Source organism: Aegilops tauschii, chromosome 7, assembly GCF_002575655.3.
Source record: "Aegilops tauschii subsp. strangulata cultivar AL8/78 chromosome 7, Aet v6.0, whole genome shotgun sequence".
Lineage (NCBI taxonomy): Eukaryota > Viridiplantae > Streptophyta > Magnoliopsida > Poales > Poaceae > Aegilops > Aegilops tauschii.
Window position 1 is genome coordinate 635205957 of NC_053041.3, and position 8075 is coordinate 635214031.

An 8075-nucleotide genomic window follows, 5' to 3' on the forward strand; every position below is an offset into this window, starting at 1 on the left:
GAGGCGTGTCGAGTATGGGCCAGTATTCCAAGTCCCAGAAAACAGATCTCGTCTTCCATACCTTCAGCAGGGGCTCCGGCGCCTTTTTCTTCGTCTTTCCCGGCGAGGGGCACTCTTCCCAGTTCTTTAATAACTTATATATTTCTGCACCTCTACGTTTATGTGGAGGACCTCGATGCTCAGCCTTACCATTGAATAGATCTCCACACTTTCTCCATGGGTCATCCTTCTCGAGCCATCTTCGATGCCCCATGTAAACGATTTTCGAAGACCCGCCATCTTTCGATAGCTGCAGAGAAGTTGTATCATCCATGCACCTCGTGCATCCGCAATATCCGTGGCACACCTGGCCGAAGAGATAGCCGTAACCAAGATAGTCCTGCACCGTCGTGATCAGCGCGGCTCTCATGTAGAAATACTCTCCTTTGCTTGCATCCCATGTCTTCGCCGGCGTTGTCCATAAGGTATGTAGCTCCTCTTTCAGTAACCCGAAATACAAATTTATATCATTTCCCGGTTGTCTCGGCCCTTGAATAAGAATAGCCATGTCTATGTATTTTTCCTTCATGCACAACCAGGGGGAGGTTGTACATCCATACAAACACGGGCCATGTGTTATGATTGGTGTTCTGGTTGCCAAATGGATTCATGCCATCACTACTAGCGCCAAGCACGACGTTCCTTGGATCATTTGCGAAAAAATCAAATTCAGCATTTAATGCTCTCCACTGGCTAGCATCTGCGAGGTGTCTCGGCTTCGGCTCATCTCCATCATCTGGCTTCACCCTCTCCGCGTGCCAGCGCATAAGCTTTGCTTCCTTAGGATCTACGAAATACCGCTATAAACGCGGAGTGATCGGAAAGTACCATACAACTTTCTGTTGAGCTTTCTTTCCGGCCTTTTTATATCGTGAAGCATTGTACTTTGGACATACGGTTTTTTCCGCGTGCTCGTTCCGATATATGATGCAATCATTGATGCATGCGTGATATCTAATGTGTGGCAGATCAAGAGGGCACACGATTTTCTTTGCCTCCTCGACACTAGTAGGACACAGGCTTCCCGCGGGAAGAACCTTCTTTAGATACTTCAGAAGCTCATCCAGGCTTGTATCTATCCATTTGTTTTTTGCCTTCATCTTTAGAAGTTTTAGTGTGAAACTCAAGCGGGTCACCTCGGGATTGCAACCATCATACAAAGGAGTCAATGAGTCTACCTCCAGTTGCGCCAGTTTGGCCTCCTCTCTAGAAGCAGCTCTGTCGCTAGTCGTCTTCTTGCGAAGTAGGTCTCGAACATGCGGGTCCCGCATGGCTGAACTTAGTAGCGACGAAGACGGCGGCGTGTCCGCGTCTTCTCCGCCTTGAACTACCTCTTCGCCATCGACATTCCCGAGGCCGTCTTCCTCTTCGGGCACATAATCGGTCATCTCTTCGTCTGGTGGCCCCATGTCGTTATTTCCTACCCCGTCGACGTCCTCATCATCATCATCATCATATTCACTTATCCACCGAGTATGGCCATGCATGAAACCATGCATGAGCAGGTGCGCCTTGAATTTACCTTCCTGAAAGGGGTCGAGCCTGACTCTTCCTTTGCATTTTCGACACGGACATAAAACATCCTTCAGTCTTTTTTCATACATGTCATCCACAGCGGATTGCCAGTATCTTTCCACCTTCCTTCCATTGACCTTCATGATCACCTGCGCGCGAAGCAATATTTTAACCACGTATATATGCATGCATGGATCAAATTCATACAAAAATTCGGCATGACCTTCCCTAAACATAGGACATATTGAGTTTGCATGCCCGAAATTCGCCGAAACGGAATTGAATCGGCATTTCGGCAAAACATAGGGAACTCATGTCACTCACATGCCACACACAATTCGGTATATTCATATCGCACATAGTTTCGGTCCTAATCGCAAACACACATATTTCCATGCTTGCACAACTCTTTTTTTGCTCACCTATTTGTCGAGAGGGATATCGAGCACCTTCTTATAATTAGCTAGTAGCTCTAGATAGTGAGGTACCTACATAATAAATATAGCTCCAACTAGCTAGGGAGAGAGAGAGAGCTATGAGAGAGAGGAGGGAGGGCATTAATGGAGGGGTGGTGGAGGGGCAAAGAAGAGAAGGGGAGAAGGGGCAAAAGAAAGGAAGAGGAAGGAGGGAGGGCATTGATGGAGGGGGTGGTGGAGGGGCAAAGAAGAGAAGGGGAGAAGGGGCAAAACAAAGGAAGAGGAAGGAGGGAGGGTATTAATGGAGGGGGTGGTGGAGGGGCAAAGAAGAGAAGGGGAGGAGGGGCAAAAACAAGGAAGAGAAAGGAGGGAGGGCATTAATGGAGGGGGGAGGGGCAAAGAAGAGGGGGAAGCATTGAAGAACAAGCAAGTGCAAGAGGGAGGGGGGAGGAAGAAAGGGGGAGGAAGAAGGGGGGGGGAGGTGGCAGATATTTTGGCTGGCGACCTTAGCAGTAGCGCGGGGCAAAAAAGCGCGCTACTGCTATGTGTGCCAGCCAAAATATCTACTGCTACATAAAACTAGCTATAGCGCTTGCCCAAAAAACACGCTACTGGTAAAAGATTACACATAGAAGAAGTACCAGTAGCGCTCTTTGCTAACAGGCGCTACTGCTATTTTGTTAACAGTAGCGCTTGTTATGGTACAAACGCTGCTACTATGTTTTGGCCGGGGGTGTGGTGTGGCTAACATACCAGTAGCGTGCTCTCTAGAAACCAACGCTGCTGCTAAACACACGCTACTGGTAATTATCAGTAGCGTGGGCGCCAAAACACACGCTACTGATAAACTTCTATGTGTAAGCCTTTTTCTAGTAGTGTTATCCCCGCTCAATACATATGCTCTTCTCACCAGGTCTTGAATATTAGGAGGTTACTAACAAATTAGTTTCCTCTTTCCTAGATCACGCTCAATCTTACTTGGATTAAAGTCACTGGGAATGCTAGGCGGTGCTTGTGCCTCAACTTCTATTTCCGGTTGCACATCATTCACATTTTCAGTGTTTTCTCAATTAACCAAAAACCTGCTCGTCTCTGAAATTTAATGATAAATTTGAAGTTAGTTGTTACACAGATAAGTAAGAAAATGAGCTACAACAAGTAACAAGTTCATAGTACAGAAGTACTTGCATCAACTACATGTATCGTATTATCAAATATCCAGTCATACAATTTTTCATCAACTATACTTTTATCAATTTTGCATATTACAGAACTACTTGCATCAATTTTGCATAGTACAGAACTACTTGCATAAATTTTGCATCAACTACAAATTCATACAATTTTTCTTTAGTCATGAATTCATGATCACCCCCAATGATTTTTTTCCAAATTTCAGCCCTATCCCTTAAGCCTGGCCTTGACCTCTCATACCATATGCTGCAATGTATAATTAGTGGGGCGTGTATGTACCTCAATCCGTTCTTCGCATCCAGTACTGCTCGCATCGACTGATCAACCCCTACCTTCCTGGCCTAGACCAATTATTCAGAGTTTCAGACTTTAGAGATGAGGAATCCCTAGCCCTAACTTTGACAGAGATTTCTTACTGAAGGAAGCCGAAGCGGAAGCCGGAAGAGAGGAAGGGGGGCTGATTGGACCACCAGACGAGTAGACTGCCGTGGAGCCTGGCGTCCGCTCACCGCCGGCCGCGCGTCTAGCCGTCTAGGGCTCGGTCTCAACTCTCAAGGCCACCCACCAGCCCCGCCCAGTCCCTGCGCTCGCTTATCAGAAACGAGGAGACAGGAGGGAGTTGCAGCGATCGTTGCCCTCGCGTTGTTTCTTTTTGGTTTCGGTCTGGGCTGCAGAGTGCAGACTACGTAGTTGGGTTGTGAGTCTCAGAAACGAAGGCCCAACTTTTTTGTTTGCCAAGGTAAAGCAAGTTAGCGATCAGTTTTACCCTTTATTTAATCTGCCATTTGCTACTGTTTGGAGCCAGCGAGCCCGGGCAAGTGCCCAGGGTCGCTGGGTGGTGGCTCCGCCACTGCTCAGAATATAGTGTAGTTTGTGATGTGATACTTGAAACAGCACCGAAGAGGAGAAAAAAATAAAATATCAGAAATATAGACTATCAGACAATACACAAAAAAATTGGAACAATTTATTTTATCAATTTGTTAATAAACGAAACTCGTATGTAATAATATATAACCTAATTGCATTGTGTCATATACATTTAGTTATTAAAAGTATATTACACTTCAAATTCTACACTTTATTGACACCAGTGATAGTTGACTCGGATATTTAATTAAATTTTATATATTATTATGTACCAAAATAACTTTATACGAATATAAGAATATGAAAGAGAAAAAATATGCATCATGTCCTAGGTTGGCTTTCAAACATTTATGAACAAAACAAAAATATTACGACCTGAGTCAAAACGCAAAAGGAGTAACAATTTTCTATTTTTTGTTATTTAAGAGAGCTGAACTTTGCATCTTTTACATATGAAACAAAAAAAATCATCTTTTTGCATGAATTTTTCATGAATACAGCAAGCACTAACATGGGGAAATATATATATAAAAAACAGATCTTTCTAAAAAAAATTGTCTACCTGTCTATGGTATTACTTTTCATCCGGGGAGCGAGCTAGACGCCACATACATTCATCCATTCACATGACAGAAATGAATTACTATAATTTACCCACGTTCTGAGTGAGGCTGGGTTCGTGATTGTGCCCGGCCCCGGCCCGTCCAAGCTAGCCCACTTCGCGGCACATGCAAAGCCCGCCGGGATCTTGCAATGTTCCCGATGATAGCGACCCGAGACAGAGAGAGAAATCTAGACAGAGAAGAAGGGGCAGAGAGAGAAATGTTGTGGGCGCAGCGCAGGGCAGATGAGACAAGGGAAAAGCCGGCGGTGTGGAGCTACGGCCAAAACCACCGCGGTTTTGGGCGCCCCCGGCCGGGCCACCTTTTGACGTGTTTGTACGCTTGCATCCGCCACCTTCCGCCATGGCCCCGCCTCCTATACAGAGAGAGAAAGATGTAGAAGAGAGATGAGACAAATTAGCAAGCCGGCTAACTACAAAACAGCATTATTAATCAGAGCGCTCAAGTGCTATGCTATGTATGCGTGCCCACGCTAGCATTATTCTAGTACGCAAGGCAAGAGAATCCAGCTAGCCGGAGAAATGTCTTTTTTACCAGCCAAGGAATCTTGGTTCTTCCTTAGAGCAAAATATAGCTCCAGCTAATTCGTAGTGGCAGTAGCAGCTAGTGTTAGAGGTACAACGTAGAGGGGTACAGACAACACGAGGAAAGCCAAAGACGAATGTGAAAGGAAGGAACAATCAGGCTAGCAGCTTTAGCTACGGCGTGCATGGAAGAAGAAGAAGAAGGGAGCCCTAGTCGCGGTGCGCCGTGTCCGTCCTACCTCCCCGGCCCCATCCATCTTCCATTCCATCAACCTTCGTGCTCCACACACGTGCACGTGGTGAGAGTGGTAGTAACAACGAGTGGTAGTAAAAGGAGCTCGCCGGGGTACGTACACTGATACACGGTGAGAAGCGTGGGTGAAGCTTGCCACCCATCCATGCATGCATGTGCGGTGTCTCGCTTTTGTGCATGCATGAGCAGTGAGAGCTCTCAAGCACCTGTTGCGTCTCCATCTACCTACACGTTCGATCCATGGCTTTAGAGCAACTCTCAAATGGGGCGATCCATTTCGTCCGCCTGCGTTTGTTTAGGTCGGCGTGGACAAAAAAGACTACCAACGCAGAGACCAATTTTTTTTTTTGCGTCCGCTTTGTGTCCGCGCGGACCCATTTCCGTCTCAAATTTGGGCCGCATTTGGGTCGGCGGCAGACACAAAGCGGACGTTTTCTCTGCTCTCCTCGTCCGCTTCTGCCCACTGCATGTGCCGTGTGGCCCACATGTCATCCAACCACGCATCCCATCTCTCTCCTCCTTTCCTCTCTCTCTTCTCCCTACACGCATGCTATTGATTTGGTGTGTCGAATGCATTCGTTGATTGCTGAACTGAAATCGCCATGCGTGCATGCATTTCAGATTTAATTACTCTTCCACCGGCTAGCAACAAAATCCCCCCAAAAAAATACGCCTTTCAATCAATGCAAAAAAATGTGAGAAGTAGTTTCGTTGCACCAGAGGGAAAACTCGGGAATTTTCACTAAATGGTGTATCGTAATCGTCCTTAAAACTCGATGCCTCTACATTCATCCGTCACATATTGATGCTTCTTGACCATATATACGTGACATGAATTATGACTCCACTCAAATAATGGACAACCAAACAAGCAAACTGAGTAAGGACATATACTACCTCCGTTTCAAAATATTTGAAGGTCTAAGTTTGTCCTAAGTTGAACTTGTTTAAGTTTGACCAGCTTTATAGAAAAATATGGTAAGATCTACAATACCAAATATACCTTTAACTTGGGACAAAGCCAAAACTTCAATTATTTTGGAACCGGAGATACTAGTACTTAAATAATAAGCCTCTAAAGAAAGGACATATATTGAATAAAAAAAAAGAAGGCTCAGATAGTATTTCTTGCTTACAAATTGGCATAGCCTTTGGTGTGCGAATTACAAGTAAGTAAGCCATCTGCATATCATCATCTTTGGTCAAACTAACATTATTGCATTAAGAAATAATTGACACCACATCATAGCCGCATCACCCGCAAAGGTCCTACTAAATAGAAACGTCCTTGTCCTTGAGCAAAAGCTCCGCTTAATTACAATGAGGCGTGAGCTATTGCTACTTGCAAACACGAATCATCCATGCATGCATGAGTTACAGCTCTAGCCACCGGCCTATGTCATGTATGTCAAATTAAATATATCATGGTAGTTTTTTTGCGGGTCATATCATGGGACCGTTGATTGGAAAAGAGTCATACGTATAAACAAATAGGTTTGCTACATCTCAGTCAACTGAAACTTAGTTACGTCTCGGTCGATGCTATATTTGCCAGATCTTACATTGACATCTGTGCAAAAAAAAAATCAGTTTTTTCGTCTTTCTTTCTTAGCTGAAGTGGGATGGAACAAAATACATGTTGAGGCGGATTGCATAGAGGTCATCGACATTATGCAGAACGGCGGGAATTCACTTGGGCCAGCAGTGGCAATCTATGAAGAATGTTCTTTTCTTGCTAGTAATTTCATTCCATAGTTTTTAGTCACTGCCCTCGAGAAGCCAATATGGTGGTAGATTTGATGGCTAGGAACTCGGAGGGGTCTCGGACCATTGTTTGGAAATCAGAACCTCCGGATCTCTTGGTGGATGTGTTAATGAAATATGTATCTCCTTTTTCACATGAAATATAAACCGCCGTGATGGCTTTTCCCTCAAGGAAAAAAAACTAAGATCTAGCCACACCCATAAACAAACAAGTAGTACGACTACTACTATATGTCCTCATCAAAATCACTGTGAATACGCAGAATCAGCGGTACATGACTAATCGAACTTCCTTGGACTGCAGAAACTTGTTTACAATGGATGATGAGTTCAGCGAAGTGTCATACATGCATATGCATGAATGATGAGTTCTAGCCATAGTCACCGGCCATGCCATGCATGTCAAATTGAATATATCATGAGAATGTTGATCGGAAAATCACAAGAGTCTTATAAACAAACAACTAGGAGTAGAGTACTCTTATATGTCCTCATCGAAATCACTCTGAGTAGTACACAAAATCAGAGGTAGGGTGACTGAGCAAACTTCCTTGGACCGCAGAAAACTTGGCACGCAGCACAGACTTCCCAACCCACCAAGAAAACAATAATACGTACTGGTACTGCTGAATTCTGAAGCCACATGTAGGGGAGCGAGGGAACCAGCAACATACAGGAACCGTGCGGACTGGTGGAGTAGCAGTACAGCAAGAACATGGACAAGAATGCGGACTGCTCATCACCATGGCCATACATGTAGCTGGCCTGGCCTTGGGTGATGGGTCTCACTCTCTCTCACAAGCACTCAGTGCAAGCGCCCCAGCCATGACCGCCTGCCATGGGTGATGGATCTCTGGGTTTGTTGGAGATCGTGACT

The 8075-nt window shown here is 45.1% G+C and overlaps 1 long non-coding RNA gene across 2 annotated transcripts; it reads right to left on the bottom strand.

The window, feature by feature from the left end:
- Nucleotides 1-3136: 3136 nt before the first annotated feature.
- On the bottom strand, nt 3137-5666 carry LOC123495127 (uncharacterized). 2 transcript variants are annotated; one of them, XR_012188723.1, is made up of 2 exons: nt 5536-5666; nt 3137-5012 (listed from the first exon to the last, which is right to left on the bottom strand). It is a non-coding gene; the product is annotated as an uncharacterized lncRNA (long non-coding RNA). The 2 variants fall into 2 exon arrangements; XR_006667197.2 differs by lacking the exon at nt 5536-5666 and adding an exon at nt 5192-5513.
- Between the last annotated feature and the right edge of the window lie 2409 nt (nt 5667-8075).